This window comes from Oryctolagus cuniculus, chromosome 10 (genome assembly GCF_964237555.1).
Source record: "Oryctolagus cuniculus chromosome 10, mOryCun1.1, whole genome shotgun sequence".
In the NCBI taxonomy this organism is placed as follows: Eukaryota; Metazoa; Chordata; class Mammalia; order Lagomorpha; family Leporidae; genus Oryctolagus; species Oryctolagus cuniculus.
The window spans coordinates 60,941,073-60,968,828 of NC_091441.1; the positions used below are offsets into that span (position 1 = coordinate 60,941,073).

At 42.4% G+C, this 27,756-nt stretch overlaps 1 protein-coding gene across 12 annotated transcripts in view; it reads right to left on the minus strand.

Annotated features, from left to right (window-relative positions):
* Window positions 1-27,756, minus strand: part of DLGAP1 (DLG associated protein 1) — a 1,071,624-nt gene that overhangs the window by 548,484 nt on the left and 495,384 nt on the right. For 2 of the 12 annotated variants that reach the window (XM_070050432.1, XM_070050433.1), the window contains one exon: window positions 15,009-15,104. The exons of the other annotated variants lie outside the window; for them this stretch is intronic. The gene's annotated coding sequence lies outside the window, so the exon portion shown is untranslated. The remainder of the gene's footprint in view (window positions 1-15,008; window positions 15,105-27,756) is intronic. 12 annotated transcript variants of the gene reach the window in all.

Here is a 27,756-nt window from a genome sequence, read left to right on the forward strand (position 1 = left end):
TTGCTCCTCTCTTCTCAGTCTATTGTGGGGACCCATGGCTGGCCATGGGCCCACATGCTAAGGCTTGGCTTGCTGACCATTGGCATTAGTTACTGCTGTGTGGATGTTTATGGTTTCTGTTGAGCTGTGATATCGGGACCGTTTCATAACCCCAGGCTAGAGTCAAAACAACTCTGGCCTTGGGGCTTCCCGTACTTCTTTTCCCACTGACCAAGGCTGAGAAAACACCAGGTGGAAGCTTGTTGTTAGCACCCGAGTCGCCTGGTACGTGACCAGGAGCTTGATTGGATGAAGGCGCGTGATCACCTTTATGGTTGGACAAGGAACGCATGGACTGTGTGTGATCAGGCACCCGATGGGAGCGCCGCCGCATGGACTGTAGCATGGACTAAGCTTGCATTACATGCTTCTGCAATGATATACTATATAAGCCATTTGTGATGTAGTTACGGGAGCTTCCCCTTTCTTTTGGAGCTCCCCTTGCTCAAGGGTTTCTCTTTTTATCCTGTTTAAAATAAAAGTCTACTGAAGACCGATAAGCTGCGAGCAACGTCGTTCCTTTGCGGGCAAGGGAGTGACAGTCTATATTCCTTTGGAAGCCATAGTTAAATTTTCTACAACAGTTGCATCATGACAGGACCCCACTTAGAAGCCTGCAATGGCTTCTAGTGAAGACTTCAGTTCCAACTGGAGGCCCAAGGCCCCATCTTACATCTCAGCAGCATCTCTGGCCATTTCTTCCCAACACCAGAAGCTCCCAGCAGTTAGCTCTGCTCTGAGAATAAGTCTGCCTTGTCTCATAAAGGGATATGCTACAATAACGCTGCCTGAATGTCTTCCCCGGTGTTCAAGTTGAGAGGCCTCACTCTTCGTTAGTTCACATGCAATCTCTAAACAATGCCTTCCTTGCTCTTGCAGACAAGAGACAGTTGTTCACTCCTCCATGCATCCATAGTGCTTTGCATATAACTCTCATTGACTGCATTAGTATTCCTGCACCCTTCTGCTCCTTTCCACTGGAATGTGGCATCTTGATGCCAAGAAACATTACTTGACTCACTTATATGTAATTATTAGTTCCTTCTACCCCATCTTTAATTCCTAATGGTAGAGAGAAAGTTCTTGATGTGGCTCCCATTGATCAAGTATTCATCTCTTAACATTTTGGTTAGAGGGAAAATATCAGATGAGGAAAACCCCTGCACCCTTTCTTCTAGGGTCAAGACAAAATTAAATTCAAAACTGGGTGAACAAATTATTCTAGTCTATTGCTGTAGAAAGCCAAGTGGCCCTTGAAATTCTAGCACTCTCTTCTCTCCATGGGAATGATCTCTATTGTTTCTGATTTCTTCACTAGTACTTTACCCTTCCTGCCCCCAAGAAAACTACTATTCTATTCCCACCAAATAGTATAGAGTTAATTTAGTTCCTTGATAAGAACAGAAGTACATGTGTGAGCACTACCCCAAGGGTGGGTCCTCACTTTGCTGAATTTTGCAGTCATAATTGTAGTTGTGAAAATAACAGCAGTAATCATCAACAACCTAACCTATCAGTCCTCCTGAATTATGTATCCCTTGAAAAAGTGGTGCCTCTGTTCCCACCGCTATGAAATGCAGATAACAACAATAATCAACTGAATAAGAAACATACAGTGATTGTATATAAATAGTGCTGTGGTAAGGAATAAATGGGAGGATGCAGGTTAAGGCACTCAACATAGCACCTGGTTCATGCTAAGAACTCAGTAAAAGACGAATCATAGTAACGTTGTTTTCACCATAGTAAGATAAATATTCTGGAAGTACTCTCTGGGAATAAACTGGAGTTTAGTTATGGGCTTTGAAGATGATTTGGATAGAGGTAGAGGAGAGAGGTGAGGCTTTTGATCCCAGAGGTGGCTCTAGGTGGAGCTGACCAGAGTGGTTGAATGGACAAGAGAGGTTGGAGAGAGAATCAATCCTTATGGATTGATATCCTTGGTATCCAACTCCCATGTTCTCTCTCATGATATTTCTTTGAAATAATTTCATTACTGTGAAGCATCAGAATAAAGCTTAAGGTTTTCTCAAAAGGGAAAACATGCATTTATATATTGGTTTGCTATTTAGTCATTATGTGGTAGTGTAGCTCAGGGATTTATATACCATTGTCTCTCCAAATACACAAGTATGGCATCTGCAGATCAGAAATATTAAGAAAAAAATGCTTCTGTGATGATACATGCAGTCATTTTTCTTGTCATCATTTCATAGATAGTAAAACAATTATGTACATAGCATTTATAGTATTAGATATTTCTAAGTAATATAGAGATGATTTAAAGTACTAAGGGGGATATGTATAGGTTATCTGTAAATGCTATGCCATTTTATAAAAGGGACTTGAGCAGCTACAGATTTTGGTATCTGTGTGTGTGTATGGTGGTGGGGGGAGGGGTCCTGGACTCTGGATACTGAGGATGACTGTGTGCTCATTGTACAAATCAAACAGATCCTAATCATTATTCACTCTGGAAACAATTCAAAGAAATCAACTTGCATTTATTTTTAGTTTTTCTTAAGTTTGCTCTATTATTTTGTGTGTAAGAGGGTTTCCCCCCTTTTTGCAACTTCTTTCTCTGTCATTTGTAAGCTAAGAATTCAATGACTATTCACTCATTTAATAAATACATTAACTGTTTCTAAAACATGGAATTAGTCGCTAACAAATTTTACTGGGCTATTTCCTTGGCCTGAACTCCCAACCCATTAATTTTATGATATAACAACAAAGCTACTATGCTCAACTCCTATGTAAAAGAAAGCTGACTTACCGTCTCTAAAAAAGATCACACACCTAGTGTTATTTTTTTTCAAGAATAGTTATGAAAAAACACCTAATTCACAAGGTATCTGCATTTTCTGTTATTTATTATCTTTTAAGCCATACAGCAAAAGACTCACGAAAGACTCTACTTAGGAAGCTGTAGAGTCTTTTATCATGCTAAATTTTTTTGGTAAAAAAATTAATTTTCCCAAAGACAGGTATAGCTGTTGGATATGAATGGCTTCTGAAGATCTAGCACATCTGTCCAAAAATGAAGATCATTTTTCACATCCAGCATTTTCTAACTTTCTGAATTGCTCTGTGAAAGGGTTTTATTTTCATGCTATGAAAGACAAACACACCAAAACTGGTGACAGGAAAAAATAACCACTATAATTTCTGTACAATTACCACATCCTTTTTATTCAGGCAGCACAGACCTCAATATGCTGCTTTTGGGGTTCTAATTTACTTTTGTGACTTTTGAACTCATGCACATACTGAGAAAAAAGCTATCAAAGGCAGAAGTAGAAGACAGATACTGATAAAACCTTGATACAGGACATAGGAGGTAGGGTGACAGCCATGAACTAGTTTTCTTCTAACTTCACTGTGTTCCAGCCAGTACTTGACTTCTGACCCTGGTCATGAATGAGTGGATATGGACACCCAGGCCACTGCTTTTCTGTCCAGCATTAACCAGAGCAAGCATTCACAGAGCTCAGTCTTTCCTACTCTGATACAGCCAATACTAGACAGCCTTGCTAGCAGCAGCTACCTAGTTATCACATATTCATTCAGTCACTCACTCATTTACTCATTCAACAAATAAGTAAAAAAAATGCTTGAATATGCCCATTACCCTTCTGGATCCTGGGGATAAAGAGGAAATAAAACCCTTTTCTGCTCAATGATCTTACAGTCCACGCACAGGCAGCACAGGTTCTCCCTTCCCTTAGTTCCTTTATTTCCAACCTCCCCTCACTCTACTGGACATGGAAAATTCTAGCATAAGTGAATAAGAATCATAAAATTATGTGGATTGGACAACAGAATTTCATGAATTTCAGGGAAAATGGAATGGAAAGATAAATTTACTTTGGTGTAAGATAATTAGAAATCCATGTATAGTTTTCTCGTAATACACATTTTTCCATGAATTTTCTGAAGAACTATCTGTTTATACCATGAAGGTGACTAATGTTCCCACGATAGAGATGGCCTTGATTGTGGTTGTTCCTATTTACAGAATAGCAATGTCCCTGTCACGTTCCACGAACAGGAATCTTTGGGCCAATGAGCCTCTTCACCAAACCACAGAGAAAGGAATGGAACAGAGCTGAGTCAAAGAGGAGGACAGGAACATGGAAAAGAAATCAGAGAGACTCTATGGGAAAAAGGAATTTTTTTTTTTGACAGGCAGAGTTAGACAGTGAGAGAGAGAGAGACAGAGAGAAAGGTCTCCCTTCCGTTGGTCCACCCCCCAAATGGCTGCTATCGCCAGCGTGCTGTACTGAGCTGAAGCCAGGAGCCAGGTGCTTCCTCCTGGTTGCCCATGTGAGTGCAGGGCCCAAGGACCTGGGCCATCCTTCACTGCTTTCCCGGGCCACAGCAGAGAGCTGGACTGGAAGAGGAGCAACCAGGACAGAATCTGGAACCCCGACCGGGACTAGAACCTGGGGTGCCGGTGCCAGCCGGGAAAAGGGGTTTTTAGACTCTCATATTTGATTGGGATTTTAAACTGAAGATGTAGAAAAGGTAAAATATTATTTGTGCCCTGCCCTAGAATTTGAGGATATTTGTGATCAACATGGAGTAGTACTGTGTTGTTTTCCTTCAACAGATTATCTGCAGGCACTTCCAGGTGCCTCAGCATACATGTTGGGTTACATACCACTTCTCTAAATTTCCCACTGAGAAGAAACTTGTAACCTCCTGAACCCAGAGTACAGCAAATTATGTGGGCAATCATAATACAATCAAACTGAGAATCATTAGGGAATTTACTTTAATTACCAAAGACAAGTCAAAGTAGATAGTATTACATTTGGTTGTTTACAATAGAAAACTCAAATAGCAGTGGCCTAAACGTAGAGATTGTAACCCTCAAGAGAAGCCATTTAGAGCTGGGTAGTTCAATGCTGGCATTTTGGTTCTTTGGTAGCCAGGGATTTAGATTCCTGTTATCTTTATGCTCTTCCTTTCTAGAGCTAACATACAAATTTAAGGTAGTTGCATGTTCCAAGATAGCTGGGGCAGTGTCAGCCCTCAAGCACAAGGCAAGAAAGTGAAGGAAAGAGCAGCTTAGAGCAACTAACAAACAGTAATCATAGATAGATAGAATTGTGTGCATTGTATATATTTGTTGCTTCTAATTTTAATCATACCTTTACCAATGTTGTCAGTCATTTCAGATGTTACTCAGTCCTTCCTATTCTTCTAATTAGCAGGGAGATGTGGATGCTGCTAATTTAAATGTCCAGACCTTTCTCCTGTCTCTTTATTCTCATTGATTAATTAGCTCATTCATCAAATGTCTACTGAGCACTTATTACCCTCTCTGCTGGTAATAAGAAACACAAAGGCAAAAAAGTCCCTATCATCAAAAAGCTCTCCATCTAATTGTGATGATATCAAATGAGCACACTGACTGACCACAAGTTCTTAAGTGCTTCAAGGGGCAAGATGGGGCTATGAGAGAGAAGGCTCAAAGTAGGTACAAGCAGGCTTGTCCAGAGGTGTTAAGAGAAATTTTCACAGAGGGATGATGTGGGTAAAATGCTGTTTAGGAACTTTCCAGACTGTCAAGGGGATGTACTTATTCTACACAGAGAAGACATTACCCCCAGTGGCAGAGATAAACAAAACAGACAGCAAATGGTTTGTCTTGGACAGAGTGCAGAATGCGGTGATGAAGATGGTGTAATCACAATCCTCTAACTTCTCAGAGAAAATACAGGCCATCGGCATAAGCTTTGCAAAGCCGTGTTGTACCTTCAAATAAGATGACCTTTATTTCTTACTGTGCATTTCAACTTCCCATACTTGAGTGATGGCTAACGCTACAGTGTTTTGGTGTTTCTCCCTCTCTCTGTCTTTCTGACACTGTCTCAATTCAGGTCTGGCCCTTTCCTACCTGGTGACTGCTTGAGTCTCTCAGCTGCTTCCAGTTTTAGTGTCTACCTACCTCTTCCACCACCTACGTATCCTCCACCAAGCTAAGGGAGTGAATTTTCTGGAATGCACATCTCCTTATTACAGCCCCTTTCACGCAAAGCACATACTTAAGTAGATCCCTGGGCCAATGCAAAGTTCAAACTTAGTATAGCCTTGCAGGTTCCTACTGAAACCTCTGCCCATCTCCCAGCTCCCTTCCAGACGAGCAAGGCCAGAGCTGCTGTGTAACACCTGCCATTGCCTGACTGAACCTCGTCCTTACCACATGGAACTGTGTACAGGGAGACATTTGTGGACTAGATTTTGGAGACATCTTCCTTTTCAGTTTTTGCTGGCCATAGCACCCCACAGAGGGTCTGGGAACGGCAGCCTCACTGTGGCACAGGGCAAAGGAAAAGCAGATTCTGGTTAGCAGCAACCAATCTATCATGACCTCCTGAACTAGGTTTCTATGTACTTGGGGTTTGACTCTTTACTTTTTATGCTATACATTTTCTTCAACATTTTTGTTAACAGATTGCTCCTACTACATATTCTTGTTTTATGATTACAATATCTCTGCAATGCCTTTTGAAATACTCATTTGGTAATATTAAATTCTAATTTACTTTTTTGAATTTTTAAGTCATTGATTTTATATACCTTTTATTTAATGAATACAAATTTTATATGTACTTTAGGATTTTAAAAAATATTTTAAAATTCTAATTTCTAAAAGTTTTCTTACTGTTTTAAAAATTAATCTCTTTCCATTTTGGCCATTTAGTCTACCCATTCATTTTAGCACTAGTCTTGTGTTATTGGTTTATCTTTCATCACTATTGCTAACACTTGCTTTCTATATACCAAGTACTATTGTAAGCATTTACCTATATAATACTTTAGTATAAAAATTATTTACTATATAATACTTTAGTATAAAAATTATTTACTTTTATTTATTTAAAAGGGAGAGAGAGAGAAAGAATTAGTGAACACACTCCCATTTGCTGGTTCACACTCCAAAGGCCTGTTGTGGCTGAGAATAGGCTGGGTCTAAGCCACAGCCAGGAACTCAATCCAGGTCTTCAAATTTGGTGGCAGAGACCCAACTACTTGAGCCATCCATCACTGCTGCCTCTAGATGCACACTAGAAGGAAGCTGTGGGGCTGGTGCTGTGGCATAGCAGGTAAAGCTGCTGCCAGCATCCAATAAGGACGCCGGTTCGAGTCCTGCCTGCTCCACTTCCAATCCAGCTCTCTGCTATGGCCTGGGAAAGCAGTAGAAGATGGCCCAAGTCCTTGGGCCCCTACACCCACATGGGAGACCCAGAGGAAGCTCCGGGCTCCTGGCTTTGGATCTGCATGGCTCCAGCTGTTGCGGCCAATTGGGGAGTGAACCAGTGGATGGAAGACCTCTCTGCCTCTCCTCTCTCAGTGTAACTCTTTCAAAAAAATAAATAATTTTTTTTTTTTGACAGGCAGAGTGGATAGTGAGAGAGAGAGAGAGACAGAGAGAAAGGTCTTCCTTTTGCCGTTGGTTCACCCTCCAACGGCCACCACGGCTGGCGTGCTGCAGCCGGCGCACCGCACTGATCCGAAGGCGGGAGCCAGGTGCTTCTCCTGGTCTCCCATGGGGTGCAGGGCCCAAGCACTTGGGCCATCCTCCACTGCCTTCCCGGACCACAGCAGAGAGCTGGTCTGGAAGAGGGGCAACCAGTAAAGAATCCAGCGCCCCGACCGGAACTAGAACCCGGTGTGCTGGCGCCGCTAGGTGGAGGATTAGCCTATTGAGCCACGGCGCCGGCCAATAAATAAATCTTAAAAAAAAAAAAAAAAAAAAAAAAAAAAGAAGGAAGCTGTAATTTAGAGTGGAGTTGAGACATGGATCTAGGTGCTCTGATATGAACAGCAGATATCCCAAGCAGCATGTTACATGTTAACCATTTTTTTTTTTTTTTGACAGGCAGAGTGGACAATGAGAGAGAGAGACACAGAGAAAGGTCTTCCTTTGCCGTTGGTTCACCCTCCAATGGCCGCCATGGCCGGTGCACTGCGCTGATCCGAAGGCAGGAGCCAGGTACTTCTCCTGGTCTCCCATGGGGTGCAGGGCCCAAGCACTTGGGCCATCCTCCACTGCACTCACTGGCCACAGCAGAGAGCTGGCCTGGAAGAAGAGTAACCGGGACAGAATCCAGCGCCCCGACCGGGACTAGAACCCAGTGTGCCGGCGCCGCAAGGTGGAGGATTAGCCTGTTGAGCCATGGCGCCGGCCTATGCATGTTAACCATTATGTCAAATGCCCACCCATTTAATATTTAAAGTACCTCTCTAAGATAGGACCTATTATTAGCTTCATTATCCAGATGAAGACAATGAGGTACAAAGTAAAAAGCTGCTTGCCCAAAATAAACAGCCAGAGATTCAGACCCCTTACTCTTATGAGATACTATTTTTGCATTTTGTAGTGCATTTGGGGTATCTGTTTGTGGCAAAAAATCAAGTACCGAACTGGTTTAATTGAAATAGTTGACAGCTTTTCAATGCTTTGATTAGAGGGCAAATATAGTAATCTGCTCCCCTCTCCTTGAACCTGACATTTTCCTCTCCTTCTCATAGTGGGGTTCTCACAAGTCATAGAGAAATGCAAGCCCCCAGAAGGGAGCTACCACACTCTGTCGCCATTGCTACGGGATGCTTCTTGCAGCCAAGAAGGAAGAACAACTGAGCTACTTAAACGTTGTCGATTTGTGGCTCCATCTTATGGCAAATATTAAATATTCTGAAATAACTTCAATGACTCCACTTATAATTATCGTCCGAGTAATTATCTCTGAATTCCACAAAAAAACTATTCTAAGACAAAATTAAGAAACAATATATTTCTATAGCAGTAAACTGGCAAGAGGAATTGAGATCTATGTATTTCAGAAACCCTATATTTCTCTATTCCTAAATGAACATGATGACTTTTGATCTGTGAAAGTCTGAAAATCCATACTGCATACTTGGCTACACTTGGTGAGATTGGGGGGGGGGTATGCTTGTTCATGTGTTTGTGTTCTGGAAGAGTCTCAGCCCATCTAAGGACAATTCCTGTCCTCCTCGTCCTTCTCAGTACATATCAAAAATAGTAATGAAGTATTGTGTAATTATTAGAATAAGCCCAGTCTGGACAGGACTCCAACAGTCTATCTTCATTTTCTGGCCCAGAGGACACACTCCAGAAATATTTGTGGTCGGCTCTGCAGAGGTTCTACCTCTCCCTCTCCACATGCAGGTGGTGTCGGGGGCCTGCCCGAGCAAGGCTCTAAGATCTAAAGAACGGAAGGCTCAGAGTGTTCTTTGATCTTTAGTGCACATGGCCTGGCCTTTAATCAGCAGTATAGGATGCTGGACCCAGACCTTTGCCAGAGTATGCCTTTGAACTGCTTGCTGCTCACCTTTGATTGAAAGCTCTTGACAGAAATATTGAAGGATGTGTGTTTGAAGGACCTGTGGTCAGTGCATTTCTGACTGTGACCCCTTCATAGATAGGAAGCTCTGACGTCTCACCCTAGAAAAATGTACAGAAAGTGGTGCATAATTTGAGAGGCCTGGGGACTCTCTGAAATTTATACAAGACTAGGGTTCAGTTCCTGACGATAAACAGGATTCAATTTCACCACCTCTCATCAACTGGGAGCACCACTTTGAAATGCATCTGAGTTCAGCTCTCTCTAAGCAGAAAAATGTTCTGTGATCTATCATCACAGTCTACGTATGGCTGGGAAAAGCACTAGGCCAGGCAAAGGGCTATGTTTTTGGCATCCTTACTCTGGAAATTGAAGTAGATTATTAGTTGACCACACACTTTCTAATTTACCCAGAAAATCATTTCTACTGAGTTGGATGTGGTTATCATGTCCTCAGCTCATATAAGAAAACATTTTAAAGAGTTTCCATTGAGGTGCTGGCATTGTAGTACAGCAGGTTCAGCTGCCTGTTGTGCCACTGGAGTCCCGTATCTGAGTGCTGGTTCAAGTCCTGGCCGCTCTGCTTCCAATCCAGCTCCCTGCTAATATGCCTAGGAAAGCAGCAGAAGATGGCCCAACTGCTTGGGTTCCTGCCACCCATATGGGAGACCCGGATGGAGTTCTGAGCTCTTGGCTTTGGCCTAGACTAGCCTTAGCCGTTGAGGTCACATGGGAAGTAAAGCAGTGGACAGAAGATCTCCCCCTACCTCTCTCTCTGTCTCTCTCTCTGTCACTCTGCCTTTCAAAAAAATTTTTTAAAGATTTACTTATTTATTATTTGAAAGGCAGAGTGACAGAGAGGTGGAGGCAGAAAGAGGCTTTCCATCCACTTGTTCACACCCCAAATGGCCACAACAGCTGGAGCTGGGCTGATCTGAAGCCAGAAGCCAGGAACCTCTTCCATGTCTCCCACACAGGTGCAGGGGCCCAAGGGCTTGGGCCATCTTCTACTGCTTTCCCAGGCCATAGAGGAGAGCTGGATTGGAAGTGGAGCAGCTGAGACTCGAACTGGCGCCCATATGGGATGCTGGCACTGCAAGCAATGGCTTTACCCACTATGCCATAATATGCCTCCAAATAAATCTTTTTAAATAACACATACTCATATCTCACAGCAGAGAATCTGGGTTAAAAATAGTTTTAAAAAAAGGTTTCCTATGAAATCTGCTATGATGGTTAATTTTAGGTGTTGACTAGATTAAAGAATACCTAGAGTCCTGGAAAATCATTATTTTGGGTGTGTCTGTTTCCAAAGGAAGTTAGAGTTAGCATGTGAGCCTGGGAAGACTAGATGGGGAAGACACACCCTCCATAACAGCGCCACCATTCAATCTCTAGGGGCCCAGAGAGAACAAATACAGAAGGCGAATTGAATTTTCCTCCTAATCTCCTTGCCAGAGCTGGGACATGCTCATCTGCTTTTGGCATTGGAATTGCAGGCTCCCTGCCTTTAGACCCAGGATTTATACCAGGGGGCCCCTCCTTGTGTTCTCAGGCTTTTGGCACTGAATAGAGAGCTACACATTGGCATCCCTGGTTCTGAGGCCCTTGGACTTGGACTGAGTTGGCAGACAACCTCCAATTTGCAGATGCCTGCCCTAGAGGTCCTCAATCACCAGAGTCATTTGAGCTAATTTTCTAAAAAGTCTGTCTTGTATGTCCATGTACATATCCTGTTGGTTCAGTCTCTCCAGAGAACCCAAACACACCTGACTGTATGTTGGTTGTCAGAATAGTGTAGAGACACTGGCGCTATTGTAAGAAACAGAAGACATGTCTTGTTAAATTTTGGTGCTAGGGAAATTTTTGCTTTCGGGGCAAAATATAAATGATATACAGCTTCTCTTTTTGCTTTGGTTTTTAGGAACACCAAGCTAATGTAGTAATTATACAACATGCAATGAACTAAATTTATTACACAGTGATACTTTTTTTCTATCATCATCTTTACCTATATATCTATACATGTATCCATACATCCAACAATCTTATAAACCACTCCAAATCTTCTGTGGAACAAAGTAGCATATGTAAAATAAGTAATATTATATCATCATCATCATCATCATCATCATCATCATCTATCTATATATCTACCAGTCTGTCCATCCATCCATCCATCCATCCATCAACAATCTTATAAACTACTCCAAATATTTTGTGGAACAGAGCAAGGTATGTAAAAATAAGTAGCACTGTATATATGTCAATATTGTAAACTTCCATGAAAAGTAACAGTTCTGTATCTTCAGAAAATTTATTTCACAACTTTCAGATTGAAGACTAATCACACACGCTGCTAGCAGATTTAAGTATCAAAGTCACAAGATTGAGTCTTCCCCTTTCGGATTTTCCCTCCAGCATGATTAACTTTCCCCTATTGAAAGATTATAGCCTTTAATTTTTGCACCCTTAAATACAGAAGGGAAACAAAAATTTTAAAATAGATTAGCAATATAAAGTTATAATAGTTTCTAGAGTTTATTCACTAGACTAATGGGCTCAAATTCATTTTAAAACACATTGGTTTCAAAACTTGGCTAACTGAATTAGGGACATTGCCTTCCTAGTCCCAGGTAGCTGGTAAGTCTGGTAGACCAGAAGTAATACACTCCTTCCTGCGAGGCTTCAGTGGGGTCAGCACAGTCAGGAAGCAGTCCTGGGGTCAGTCCTGGGCAGTGACTTACTACCCATGTGTGATTCCAGAAAGCTACTAAGTCCATCTCTAAGTCTCAGTTCTCTTGCACATGAAAGGAGGGATGCACATAGTTTATAGAAGTGGGCATTTGACACACAAGTTAAAATGCCACCTAGTATGTCAATATCCAATATCAAAATGCTTGAGTTTGAGTACTGGCTCCTGTACTGTCGCTCCCCCTCTTCGTGGAGGAACGACACTAAACCTTGCCTAGGCTTCATATCCGAGTCACGGCACCATTATGTCGCTCCCCGTCTTCGTGGAGGAGCAACACAGGACCCTGCGCTGTTCTTTCGTCTGCTCGGCTCTCCCCGGGTTGGCTGCTGGTCCTTCCCGGGTTGGCTGCTGGTCCTTCCACCTCCGTGGAAGGGCAGTTCCCCCTGGCCACATTCCCCACTTCCGCAGGGGAGCGGCACACCGCCGGCCGGCTCTCTCGGGGGCTGCACAGGTGTTCCCCTTAGATGTTCCTCTTAGATGTTCCTGGTGCATGTTGTCTCTCTCCTCCTTTATAGTCCTCTTCCACCAATCCCAACTCTGCTACCCACACGCCGAGTACGCTGCTCTCCTCCAATCAGGAGCAAGATCAGCTCCTGTAGCTCAGTCAATCAAATTGGCGAGAGGCAGCTGCGTAGAAGCTGCTACTCCCTTCTCAGTGCCATATTGTGGGAGAGCAGATGCATAGAATAAGTCTTAATTCCAGTAACTTAGTCTAGTCCGAGTTGCTCCCCACACTGTACCTCTGATTCAGCTGTATGCTAATGTGCACCCTGCAAGGCAATGGTGATGGCTCATGTGATTGGGCTCCTGGCCACCTACTTGGTTCTAAGCTCTGGTTTTCAGCCTGGCCCAGCTCTGGCCATTTGGAGTAATGAACCAGAGAATGGAAGTTCTCTGTCTCTGTTTCTCTTTCTGTCCTGGTCCCTCAGATTGCACAGATTAAACATAACATCTGATGTAAGTACCTGGAGCGTATTAAATGCTCAATAAATATACATGCCTTCATTCAACTGTCATCCCCTCTTCTCTGTAGCAGCACTTTCCAATGATGCAGAGGAGGTGAGAATTTTGTCTTAATCTCCATCACACACACAAAAAAACACCACATTTCAGGAGTCAGAATAAAAGTGTCCATTCATTTAAACAACTCTGTCACATGGCCTGAGAACAGGAAGGAATTCTTACAAGCAGAGGCAGAGAGTTTGGAACAATGAGCATGCCACATAGAACCTGAACCTCCTTCCCTCACCCTTCTTTCTCTCTCCTGTTAGGTTCTATGGCAAAAGGGGACAAAGAGCAGGAATTTCGGGCAAGAAATGTATGTCTGTTTTCTTCACTGGTATATCCCAAGCATGTAGGATGGTGTCCTTATATGAATGAGGTGTTCAACAAATAAAACAAATTGAAGAGTGAGGGAAGAAAACCCAATGATTCGGGGAATTTATGCCCTATGTGCCCCAGACTTCAGAGATGAAAACAGTTACTTCTAAAAAATAGAAGAAAGTCTTTCATTTTCCTCTGCAGAAAAGGTTCTAGATCTTTATTTTCCTCAATTACATACTCCCTTACCCTAATGCCCCCAAACAAACAAAAATCCACAAAAAAACATCATTAAATTGCTTCTGCAACTCCAGTGTAACCATAGGGTACACAAATAGAGGAAAGAGTTGTCTTGCTGAAACCATTGTTTCTGTTTTCCTTTAAAAACATTTATTTATTTGAGAGGCTGAGAGACAGAGATATACAAAGAGACACAGACAAAACTTCCATCTGCTGATCCAATGCCTGCAATGGGGGTTGTTAAGAGCAGATGACTCAATGCAGGTCTCCCATGTGGGTGGCAGGAAACCAATTACTTGAGCCATCACCTACTGCCTTCCAGGGTGTGTGCTGGTAGGAAGCTGGATACAGGAGCCAGAGGTGGGAAATGAACTCAGCAGGCACTCCTCTGTGGGATGTGGGCATCTAAACAAGTGTCTCAACTACCTGGCTAACAGGACACCCCAATTTGGAGGCCTCTTACTCTCCTCACCGTGCCTGAAATTTCAGTATGAGGTGCAACAGCTGAGAACCAAGAGAATCATTTATTTGCATTGTAGACAGGAAAACTCACAGGTATTAGTATTTGCTTTGCTGATAGTGAAAAATGCATGACTAAGTCTACTTAAAGTCCATATGTAACGCAGGGGAAGTGGGACCAGTGGAGAGGAGACCACTGGAAACGTTCTGCAGGGCTAGTTAAGGATTCACCTTGAAGGGCAGGTGTTTGACACAGTGGTTAAGTCTCTGTTTGGGATTACAACATCCCATTCCAAAGTACTCAGTTCTGGTCCCTGGCTTCTCTGCCTACAATTCCACCCTCCTGCTAATGTGCATCCTGGGAGACAGCAGGTGATGGCTAAGTACTTGGGATTCTGCCCCAACGTGGGTGACCTGGATTGAGTTCTAGGCTCCTGGCTTCAGCCTGGCCCAGTCCAGGCTGATGAAGTCACCAAGGGAGTGAACCACAGGATGGAAGATCTTTGTCTGTTATTGTCTTCTTGGTTTTCAAATAAGATGAAAATGTACAACAAAAATTAATTTCAAAAGAAACTAGTAAAACTATTAGGTATCAAAGAAAAAAACACTAGGAGAATGTCAGTTCTATCAGTCTTTTTAGATACAATCACATGTCAAGTTAGGTTGTAAAGTTTTGGGGAAAAATATGAGAGGGTCTGGTTTTGTTTTGATGCCTGGCATATGATAAACAATAGATATTTTTGTGACTAAATACACAGTGTTTCTCTGGATTCTAGCACAGCTAATGGAAATAGTGGGAACAGACTGGTTCTGACCTTGATGTCTGTGGTTTAGTCCTGTCTTGGGTTTGTTTGTGTTCCTGGAGGCTTGCTTTTGAGAGGGAGACTTGTGAGCAGGTTCCCTGGTGTGCCCTGGGGAAAAGCACCACGATATCAGTGAGGTAGGAAAGATCAGGTGGAGGAAAATGCTGGACCCTCCAGCTGGGATGGCCCTTCAGTACTGTCCCAAACTGAGGCAAAGGAGCACCCTCTCAGGTTAGTCTATGGTTGTGGGCAGTCCCAGGGAACAGGCATAACCTCCTTCAATTAAAGACACTGTCCCAGTAGGGCTGCAGGCCTTCAGATGCTATCACTCCCAGCCACAGGTGGATGAGCATCTGGGTCCTACAGGGGTGTGTGGGTGGCAGCTACAGCATCCACTAAAACTGGCAAATTTAAATAACCGATATGTAGGAGAGAGTAACTGCCATCTAATTTGCATATAAAGGACACTTCATAAATATTTGCTGAATGAATGAAAGAGAAGTTATTATGTGGGGGATAATAATAACTAAAGTAGTTTTAAATTTAACTTCTTCAGAAGGGATTTAAAAGTGAAAGAAAAATACAGCGTTCTAATAATCCACTCAGAACAGAATTTCCAGCCTAGTCCTATCTGTTTTGTGACTTTGTCACTTGACTGAATCATCACAAATTATTCACATGCTGAATTTAGTTAAAAGAACAGAGGAAAACACTGAAAAGGGACTCTGATTTGGGGAATCAAGGTTCAACAAGTGAGGGTCCCCACATATTGTTAAAGGGTGAACACTCTGCACTGTAAAACTTTGGTACAAAAATTCAACGCTTTAAAAAGGAAAAATTAGTCTGTGTGAAGCATTTGAAAGAAGTGCAAAACGCATTCAATCTTTCTAAATGAATGGCCCTTCCTGCTTGGAGCCCTTACATCTTAGGTAATCACCATCTAAAGTCCTTTGTGAAGGTTATTTTGGAGCACTCTATCCTGCTCAGCCTTCGCATCCAGATCCAATCCCTCCTCCTCTGCCTGTTTGCACACATTCACCTTGGCAGCCAGAGATTTAATCAAAGGTCTGTTCCCAGCATTATGTATTCTTGCAGTAGATGGTGCTCCTTACTTTACAAAGTTACATAAATCAGATGCTTGCAATGAATCAGATTTTTTTAATATCAGTTTTTTGTTTATTTATTTTCATTTTATTTGAAAGGAAGAGAGACAGAGATCTTCCATCCATCGGTTTACCTCTCAAAGGGCAATAACAGCCAGGGTTGGGCCAGGTTGAAGCCAGCAACCTGGAACTCCTTCTGCGTCTCTTACATGGGTGGCAGGGATTCAAGTACTAAAACCATCACCTGCTGCCTCCCAGGATGGGTGTTAGTTACAATGCTAGCTTGGAAGCAGAGAAGCCGGGATTCAGCCAGGCACTGTGATACGGGATGTGGGCATCCCAAGGGGCAACTTCACCATTGTGCCAAATGCCTGCTCCAAGGACTCTGTTTTACCAAGGGACTAACATGGTAATCCCAAAGATGCCTCACTTCTGTTCTCAGTGGTCTTTCTTTAAACTAAAGAAGATTCTTAAAATATATTTATTTGAAGGCAGAGCAACAGAAAGAGGAAGAAATGAAAAGGAAAGGGGGTGGGGAGAGATCAAAATTGATTTTTCATCCACTGGTTCACTCCCCAAAGGTCTGAGCCAGGCTGAAGCTAGGAGCCAGGAACTCCACCCAGCTCTTCTATGTGCATCACAGGGGCCCAAGAACTTGGACAATCTTCTGCTGCCTTCCAAGGCACATTAGCAGGGAGCTGGACTGTAAGCATAGCAGCTGGGACTCAAACCAGACACTCAGGTATACAATGCCAGTGTTATAAGCAGTGGCTTAACCTGCTGCTCTACAATGCTGTCCCTGTAAATGAGTGTTTATTGAACTTCCTCTTCCCACGTGAGAATGACTAACCCTCTGAAACTCCTGTATGTTCACACTGTATGACATTCAGGCTCAATTTCCATGAAGGCTCCCAAGTACAGTAGAAATCCCTATAATGTTTTTCACATGTACTTCATTTTGTTTTTTCTCAACTTTTACATTTAAAAAAATTTTAAGTATGGAATATCAATAAGCAAATTTAAGCTGATTAAGACTTCAGTTCATAGAATTTTTTTTTGTTTGTTTGTTTTTGTTTTTGACAGGCAGAGTGGACAGTGAGAGAGAGAGACAGAGAGAAAGGTCTTCCTTTGCCGTTGGTTCACCCTCCAATGGCCGCCGCAGCCAGCGCGCTGCGGCCGGCGCACCGTGCTGATCCGATGGCAGGAGCCAGGAGCCAGGTGCTTTTCCTGGTCTCCCATGGGGTGCAGGGCCCAAGCACCTGGGCCATCCTCCTCTGCACTCCCTGGCCACAGCAGAGAGCTGGCCTGGAAGAGGGGCAACCTGGACAGAATCCGGCGCCCCGACCGGGACTAGAACCCGGTGTGCAGGCGCCGCTAGGCGGAGGATTAGCCTAGTGAGCCGCGGCGCCGGCCCCAGTTCATAGAATTTTATCATCAATCGACTGTTCCTAGTTTATTTAATTTCCTTTTGTTTCACTTTTTATATCTATTATCTGCTATCCCTAATCCCATGGCCCTCTCAACCACAATCAGCTTTTATAATACATGTAAAGAATTTTCTTTTCTTTTTAAAGATTTATTTATTTGAAAGGCAGAAATACAGAGAAGGGGTGAGGAGTGGGGGAGGGAAGGGAGAGAGGAAGAGAGAGAGAAAGCGAGAGAGAGAGAGTTTTCAGGAGCCAGGAGATTCTGCCATGTCTTCCGTGTGGGTGTAGGGTCCCAAGCCCTTGGGCCATATTCTGCTTTCCCAGATGCATTAGCAGGGAGAGCTGGATCAGAAGTGGAACAGCCAGGACTCAAACCAAAGTATTTTCTTCAATTTTACGTTTTATATACACACATAAGCACACACATGAAGAGAAGCTTTGGAAAATTTTTATATTGAGTCTGTTTAATTTATACAGATGATATTGTGTTATAATTATCTAACTTTTTCTATTTGACATTGGTTTTGCAGATTTACTCATCAGGCTTCATATGTCTAAGTTGTTGCTTTTTATATCCCATCATATGCCATTCCATCCATACCCTGGTAAGTCCACTAACAGTAGCAGGTTGACTATCAACATCAACACATATTTTTCATTGAGCATCTGAGTAATTAAATAGAATACACCCAGTAGTAGCATTGTTGGGTTGCTGGTTATCTACATATTTAATATTCATAAATTTGCTGAGATTACTTTCCCAAATAGCTGTATTGGATTATATTTCCACTAGCCCTCAGGGGCTCCATTCACTCCACATCTTCACCAGCACTTGATACCTGTGACTTTTCAGTTTTTATCAGTCTGATGACTCTAGACTGGTACTTTAGTTAGAATTTTCCTGATTTCTAGGAAGTTTGAGCATCTGTTAATATTTATTACCCATTTAGTTAGGCTTATCTTTTTGTGAATTGCCTATGCAGAGACATTGACTAATTTTTTCTTTTTTAAAAAAATACTTTTCTCCTTTGTTTTCTTTAAAAAAAAAGTGTCACCCAGACAATCACTTTTATTTAAAAAGTCACTATTACTAGGAAAACTGTAGGCTATCCTGAAAGATTTACAACTGTCATGATAAACTTTTTTGTCCTGGCCTGCAGAAAACTTTAATATGTAATCACAGCTAGGTTTACTCTTTCAGTGAATGTATGTGTATTCTTGCATTTTCTTAGAACTTGATTTTTTACTTCAGTGTTACTATTAACTTCATTTTTATGTCTCATCATATCCCAATTCAAAAGAAGTTTGGAAGGAATAAGACATAAATGAATTAATAAGCTTATTTTTTCAAAAATGTACCTGTTTAATATAGATTGGTCTTCTTACCAGAACAAAATGTGTTCCCACTCAACTCAGAATGACAATAGGCTTTTAGAATTTTAAGGCTGTATTTGTCATTCAGTCCAACCACACACTTTTCCAACAAGAGATGGAAGACCATAGAGGTTGCCTTATTCTCACATGACCTAGCACTGAATCTTGTTTTCAATTTCTTTTTATTTATTCAATTTATTTTTAATATATTCTATTCTTTCTTCTTTTTTATTTAGTAGAACATATATATATATATATATATATATGTCATGTGTCTGTGTGAAAGCATCTGTTTCTTGTAAAGCCTGTGAGTCCCCCCTCCCCCACCTCACCTTTGATATTTATCTCCATCTAATTGATTGAAGGTTTCTGGTCTTAGTGATTTTCCTAAATTTTCCAACACTTTTTACAAAATTTTAATCTCATTTAGAGGCAAAATGTTCCACTTCATACTTTGGCAGTCAAATAAAAGCCATCTAAGTGGTATGAATATAAAAATATCAAACATGATCATTGGCTCTGTTCTTACCTCTTACTGAATGACCCTTCTAGATGAAGTACAGGACTCAGAACGATTCTCAATCTAAACCTCCACGGTTGAAGAGAAAGTTGTGCTCAAGTCTGAGAGCACAGGGGTTGGAGTGAGACCTCACATCCTTATGGAATTCCCACTGACCTGATGAGGCCCAAAATAGTCAGGAACACACAGTTGAGAAGGATCCTTGTCTTCCTGACTTGAATCCAGAGAGTGCTTCCACTACCACGGTAGTGAAACTTATTTCCATGCTCACAGAGAGAGGAAAAGGGGGTGTGGCAAACCCTCTTCTGCTCCTTACCACCATGTACAGAGATGCCACATCTGTTCATACTCACACAGTGCCATTAAAGCAACTCACAGGCCATATCTATCCTCAAGGGGTCAGAGGAGTACACTTTTATGTACCCAGAAAGTGTATCAGGTAGAAATACTGGGTGAAGACCACTAATGTCTGCCACACTCTGCGACTCTTGTGTTTGGTGGCTATCATGGTAATGACATCCTCTTGCCACACAGAACATCACTATGCTTATTTAAGGCAGATCTGGAGCTGAGGGCGGTTTTTAAGGTGCATAGACTTGACCTGGCAGGGTAAAGAGGCTCCCTGGAGAGCTGTCACGTCTGAAAGCCAGATGGCCAATCTCTGAGACTGTAATCCAGGAATGGGACAGAAGCCATGTCCCAGACAGGCAGTGTTACTGAGTCATCAATGTGAAAGAACCAGGCAGAGACAATGGAGACCTGGATCCTGGAGAGATCAAAGCAAGAACCACAAGTACTTGGTGCCCTCCTGCCTCCCTTAAATAACTCCCATGCACTTACTGAGTGGCAAGTACTATTCTTGGTTTCAGGGATTTAGTAGTGAATATGACAAAGGCAAGGAGAATGACCACAAAGGGTCATTGAGTATGCACAGCGGGAGAGACTCTGTCCCAGCTCAGGTGTGCATATTCTATACTGGATATTCCATTCACACTTCTCATTGAAAACATGCAAGAACTCAATGAGGTGAGTGTTGCCATTGTAACCATTTAACCAGTAAGGTAGCACTTCCTCAGGGTGCTAAAATGACTGAGCCATGGTCATGCAATTTCTGACTCTAAAGCTCTGTCCCCTTTATATCTGGTCTATGACATTGTCATTTTTAACAGAACAAAAATACATTAAAGCTTCTCTGCCTTTGTCTCTACTTTCTAAAGTGGATGTTTTCCAACTGAATTCTATTTCCTGCTCATAATTATAAAGTTGTGAAAATAATTCAAACTCTATATATGTGTGTGTGTGTGTATCTATCCATCCATCCATCCACACATCCAACCATCCATATACATACACAATGACAGTTATCAAAGCTTTTACATGACCACTAAGGAAATCTTCAAACTAACATTTTCAAATGCCAAGCAAATGTATGGGAGGTACTTTTAGAAAATGGTTACTTTGATTTGAACTAGTTTCTTGTTATGGTTAAAGTAATCTCATCTCTATAACAGACAAATATAGAGTCATACGGTGATCAAATCAAAACCTGATTTTCCCTGGTAGGAAGTGAACCTAAGTGTCTCACTCTTCCAACACTCATAGTATTGATAATACTATGTCAAAACATATTGTTGAGTTCTTGTGGCTGCAATGGATGCTTCTTCAATTTATATAAAAGTACTTTAAGGCCGGTGCCAAGGCTCACTAGGCTAATCCTCCACCTGCGGTGCTGGCACTCCGGGTTCTAATTCCGGTTGGGGCACTGGATTCTGTCCTGGTTGCTCCTCTTCCAGTCCAGCTCTCTGCTGTGGCCTGGGAGGGCAGTGGAGGATGGCCCAAGTGCTTGGGCCCTGCACCCGCATGGGAGACCAGGAGGAAGCACCTGGCTCCTGGCTTCGGATCGGTGCAGTGCACCGGACACAATGCGCCGGCCGTAGTGGCCACTTGGGGGGGTGAACCAACGGAAAAGACCTTTCTCTTTGTCTCTGTCTCTCTCTCTCTCTCTCTCTCACTGTCTAACTCTGCATGTAAAAAAAAGTACTTCAAAATATTCATGGAGAATGGAATTAAAAAATAAGCTTTTTTGGTACAATTTTTTTAAATCCATGAATTTTTTTTAAATGCACATTTCCAAGAACTTCTTAAAGATACCTGTACGCATGAGTATCAAAACTTTTTTGCATCAACATCAACATCTTTTAGTTCTATTTTCCCCAAACTTTTTTTGAAGTACCTTTGGAGGAGATGAAGATGGTTCTTGAGTTGATTGCTGCTGACCTCTGTCATCTACTCCTGCAAGCACACACCCATGCTGGCTGGGTTAAGTTGAACCAAATGTATAAATTTCTAGAAAGGGGAAATCTAAACTTTTGAACACCACAGCAGGGGTCAGTGAGTGGCTTTTTGACTAAAAGGGTCACATGTGTTCCTACCTCTTTCAATGGAAGGTGTCCAGATTCTCAAATTCTCTTGTCATCAGGAATCATAAAAAGACTAAAGAATGCCACATTGAGAGTAGAATGAGGCACAACTGATCGTGTATTTATAAAGAACTAGAAGAGAGGAGATTGAAGCTTCACATCACAAAGAAATATGATAGATGTTTATGGACAGGGAAATGCTAATCACTTGTACTTGATTATTGCACATTGTATACATGTGCTGAATTATGACACCATACCCCATAACTATGTGCAATTATGTATCAACTAAAAATAATATAGGTTTGGGTGTTTGGTGCAGCAGCTAAGATCTCACTTGAAGTATCACATATTGGAATGCCTAGGCTCAACTCCCAGCACGGCTTCTGATCCAGCTTCCTGTTAATGAGCACCCTAGGAGGCAGCAATGATGGCTCAAGTCCTTGGGTCCCTGTGACTCACATGGAAGACCCAGATGGAGTTGATAGCTCCTGGCTTCAGCCTGGCCAAGCACCAGCTGTGGTGAGCATTTGGGAAGTGAACCAGTGGAGGAAAGATCTCTCTCTCTCTCCCTCTCTCCTTCTCTCTCTCTCTACCTCTTTCTACCTCCCTCTCTTCCTCTCCCGCTCCTTCACTGTCTCTGCCTTTCAAATAAAAATAAAAAATAGATTAAAGTTTTAAAATATATAATGAAGCAAAAATTTTCTGTTTCTGTTTAGAACAGCTTTTCTGTTTCCAGGGTATACTATTTAAACCTCAGAGTATATTGGCTAAAATTACACTTAGGAATTGGGTATTTCTAGAAGATTAAAAGACCCCACAGCGAACAGTGAGAGAATAAGAATTTCCTGAATGTATAGCACCATCTAGGAGATGGATCTTGGAGTCTAAGCAATGATTTTGGGGTCCTGAGGTTGGAAAAGCACGGGAGTCCACACTATCCTCCATCAGGTGTCTACTAACGTTTAGTGGTACCCAGTTTCCTACTTCCTATTCTTGGGTCATACAATGATCTTCCAGGCTACAGCACAGTCTGTTTAGTGAAACTATTTACCAGAAAGGAAGTGCAAAATCCTTTTCCTCAGTCTTAGCGTGGAATCTCTCTCCAAACAGCGTGTAATTTGGCCTTTGGTTTTATGAGTCAGCCTGAGCACGTTACTACTCCCCAAGTTTTAAGCTCTCGCTACCACTACTCTGGTGTGAATTGTAGGCATGAGCAGCTCAGCTCCTGGGTGAGATGCAGCCTGGATCTTCCCGCTGGCCTGGACAGTACAGAGGCAGAGTGCCCTGAAAGAACACACAGGCTCCCTGATATCTAGACCACCCTGATCCTACTGCAGCCACCATGCTGTTCTCAGCTTAACATCAAGAGAATACAGAAGACCCTCCATATCCATGGGTTCTCAGTTTAATGTCAAGTGAATGCAGAGGACCCTATATATCCATGGGTTCTTCATCTGCCAATTTAACTGACTGCAAAGTCAAAATATTGGAAAAAATGCATCTGTACTGAGCATGTTCAGATTTTTTTCCTTGTCATTTTCTAAATAATAAAATATCCCAAAAATTTATGTAGCGATTACGTTGTATTAGGTACTGCAATCAATCTAGAGGGGATTTAAAGTGTATGGGAGGTTGGGGCCAGCGCTGTGGCACAGTGGGTTAACACTCTGGCCTGAAGCACAGGCATCCCATATGGGCGCTAGTTCTGGTCCCAGCTGCTCCACTTCCAATCCAGCTCTCTGCTATGCCCTGTGAAAGCAGTAGAAGATGGCCCAAACCCTTGGGCCCCTGCACCCATGTGGGAGACCTGGAAGAAGCTCCTGGCTCCTGGCTTCGGATTGGCACAGCTCTGGCCATTGCGGCCAGTCGGATGAAAGACCTCTTTCTCTCTTTCTCTGCCTCTCCTCTCTCTGTGTAACTCTTTCAAAGAAATAAGTAAATATTTTAAAAAATAAATAAAAAATAAAATGTATGGGAGGATGTGCATATATTATATGCACATATGACACCATTTTATGTAAGAGACTTGAGCACCCAAAGATGCAGTAAAATATGTGTCTAGATAATAGTGGTCAGTATGCTTTTTTGAGAAAAGTATAAAGATTTTAGAGGTTTTTACTGTGTACTAACATACATACTGATATATATATGTGATGATTTGTGTTGAATCTCAGTGTCCCTGTTTGAACACAGGAATAATAAAGGGTGCGCATTTGGCCTAGTGGTTAAGATGCTAGTTAAGACACATGCACCTAGGGGTAGGAATTGTGGCACAGTGGGTACAGCCACCACCTGATACGCCGGCATTCCATATGGGCACTGGTTTGTGTCCCAGCTACTCTACTTCTGATCTAGCTCACTGCTACTGTGCCTAGGAAAGCAGTGGAGGACCCCCAAGTCCTTGGGCCTCTGAATCCATATGGAAGACCAGAAAGTAGCTCCTGGCTCCTAGCTCCTGGCTTTGCCTTGGCCCCATCCTGGCCATTATGGTCATTTGGGGAGTGAACCAGCAAATGGAAGAACACTCTCCCTTTCTTCTCTCTGTCTCTGTCTCTAACTCTGCCTTTCAAATAAATAAAATCAATGTTTTTAAAATGATGCTTAAAACCCCTACTGGAAAGTCTGGGTTCAATTCCTGGTTCAGGCTCCAGATTTCATTTTCCTGCCAAAGCAGACCCTAGGAGGCAGCAGGTGATGGCTCAGGTATTCGGGTCAATGCCACCCATGTGGGAGACACACAGACTGCATTCCTGGCTTCCAGCTTTGGTCCCTGCCTAGCCAAGGACATTGTAGGCACTTGGGATGTGACTTGGCAGATGAGAGCTCTGTGTTTCTGCTTTTAAATGAAATAAAAATATTTTAAGATAATTTTTTAAACAATAGGAATAAGAAGACACAGTAGGGAGGTAAGTGAGATGATGTGGTTGCCTATCTTCCCAGAATCTGGAACACAGTAACTATTCAAAGCACACTGGCTCCTTCACAGGCTCTCCTTCCTCTATAGGGGGAAGTAATTTCCACCAGATCCACTTGATGAACATAATTCTAATTTACTGGAGATCAACTTAGCAGAAAAACAGAGATAGCAAGATGCAAGTCAGTGTATGCTGACTCAAAGAACTTGCTTTTCCTCTTGCATTGGATGGAACTTGAGAGATAAATGGACTTGAGTCTGCCTCGGCTCACTTAGTGCTGCAGGTCACAGCCATCTCTGTGGTGCCTTCCACATGGTTTTGCTTCAGGAGCAGATGCTGGTGATGCCTTCCTCACATGGCCCTCCATAACCAAACAGTGGCAGTCTCACCTGCCTCCATGAAAAAGAATGAAAATTAAAATGTAGAGGAAAAAAATGTGTTTCTTTTCTAGAAACAGCTATAAAGTGGCACCAAGTTGAAAAATATGGAAACAAACCGGAGGTTGCTGAGAATATCAGAAAACTCAGCTCCTCCTCTCCATGATAAGGTGCTGGTAGTGGAAAAAGGATTTGAGGCCACATGGATTTTTAGTCACACAGCGTCACCCAAAACACACAAATATAAAGGGAGCTACCTCTCAGTGTTGATATAGATAGTATGGATAGCTGTCACTTTTATTTGTAGCTCTATGCAAAGTACTTTCATAAGGAAAAGCATATGACAGACCATAAAATTAACACATTGAAAGCAACATTGCCTTGTTCTGCTCTATGGGATATCAGCCTCCTAACTTGTTTGCGCACTAAAGTTGACAGCAAATGAATTATTACCTGTTATTGTACAGTTCTCAAAAATACACAGGGCACTCCACGGCAACTGTTGAAATGATGAGGCACATCACACTCAATAGAGACTAACTTGTGATGAATAGAACTACAACTGTGAACGATGGAATCTGCTACCCTTGCCACCCATCAACCCTGACTCCTAGTCACATTCCATTAATCAGTTTCAGGGAATGAGATGGAATTACATTTTCCAGATTACTGAAGTTTAACATATAAGTGCTAATTGCTTTTCACTGTAGGAATTTGTGATGGAAAGTTTTGTTAAAAGAAAGCCACACGTGATGCTCTATCAAATAAACGTGTTAAGTGCCATCTAACATTGTATGTGGTAAAGCAAGTTGTACCTAATTTATTTACAATTTAAAAATTTTTTTTAATTTGTAGAATATGTTGCTATTAACTAGAGTCACAATGTTGTAGAATAGGCCTCTTGAACTTCTTCCTCCTGCCCAAGTAAAATTTTGTGCCCTTTGGCCAATACTCAGGGCCTAGTAACCACATTTTTTTAGCTTCTTTGAGTGTGACTTTTTTGTGCTTTTATTTTTTATTTTTACTTTTTTTCAATTCCACATAAAGTGAGACCATGTAATATGTATCTTTCTTTGTCTGGCTTGTTTCATTTACCATAATGTCTTCCAGGCTCATCCATGTTTTAGTAAATGATAGGATTTCCTTCCTTTTAAAGCCTGAATAGTATTCCACTGTGCATGTGTGCCACATTTTTTTATGCATTCACCTCCTGCTGGGTACTTAGATTCCTCTTCTTAGCCTTTGTGAACAATGCTGCAATAAACCTGGGAGTGCAGATACCTCTTCAAGATGTTGACTTCATGTCCTCTGTGTATATACCTTGAAGGACATTGATCCTATCATGGCTCTGTTTTTAATTTTCTGAGGAACCTCCAGACTGTTCCATAATGGTTGAACTAATTTACATTCCCACTTTAAGTGAACAAGGGCTCCTTTTTCTCCATATTCATCTAGCTTCCTCTCTCTCTCTCTCTCTCTCTCTCTCTCTTTTTTTTTTTTTTTTTTTTTTGACAGGCAGAGTTACAGAGAGAGACAGAGAGAAAGGTCTTCCTTCTGTTGGTTCACTCCCGAAATGGCCACTGCAGCTGGTGCTGCACCAATCCGAAGCCAGGAGCCGGGTGCTTCCTCCTGGTCTCCCATGTGGGTGCAGGGCCCAAGCACTTGGGCCATCCTCCACTGCCTTCCCGGGGGCCACAGCAGAGAGCTGGACTGGAAGAGGAGCAACCGGGACAGAATCCGGCGCCCCAACTGGGACTAGAACTCGGGGTGCCGGAGCCTCAGGCAGAGGATTAGCCAAGTGAACTGCGGCACCAGGCTCTAGCTTCCATTTAATGACTCAATTATCACTGGGTAATAGCTGAGTAGATAACTCAGAAATTTCACTTGCCAGGCCTATTCCCATCTTTCATGTGTGATCATTACAGATGCTAAGTGACTTGTTAAAGGTCACACCGGTGGATGTTACGGGAGTTCCAGGTTTCCTAATTTCACACTTCAGTGCTCTTCCAGTAAACAATATTCTCACTAATATTGAATTGCCAGGCTGGCCCTGCGGCTCACTAGGCTAATCCTCTGCCTTGCGGCGCCGGTACACTGGGTTCTAGTCCCGGTTGGGGCGCCAGATTCTGTCCCGGTTGCCCCTCTTCCAGGCCAGCTCTCTGCTGTGGCCAGGGAGTGCAGTGGAGGATGGCCCAAGTGCTTGGGCCCTGCACCCCATGGGAGACCAGGAGAAGTACCTGGCTCCTGCCATTGGATCAGTGCGGTACGCTGGCCACAGCGCGCCAGCCACGGCGGCCATTGGAGGGTGAACCAACGGCAAAGGAAGACCTTTCTCTCTGTCTCTCTCTCTCACTGTCCACTCTGCCTGTCAAAAAAAAAAAATATTGAATTGCCATTGTTTCTACCAGGAAGAGGCTTCCCCGAGACTTAAGTCTTTTCCACTGTCTCACTTATTGAGGGCTTTTCTCATATGTCACCTTATTTAAATTTGCAAAGTTGGCCTTTCAGTTTTTCTCTTATTTATTTTTCTGTAATATTTATCATCAGATATATTATAAATACAACTTATTTTAATTAGTTTATTTTCTTTATTCTCCTGCTGAAATATAAACAGCATGAAG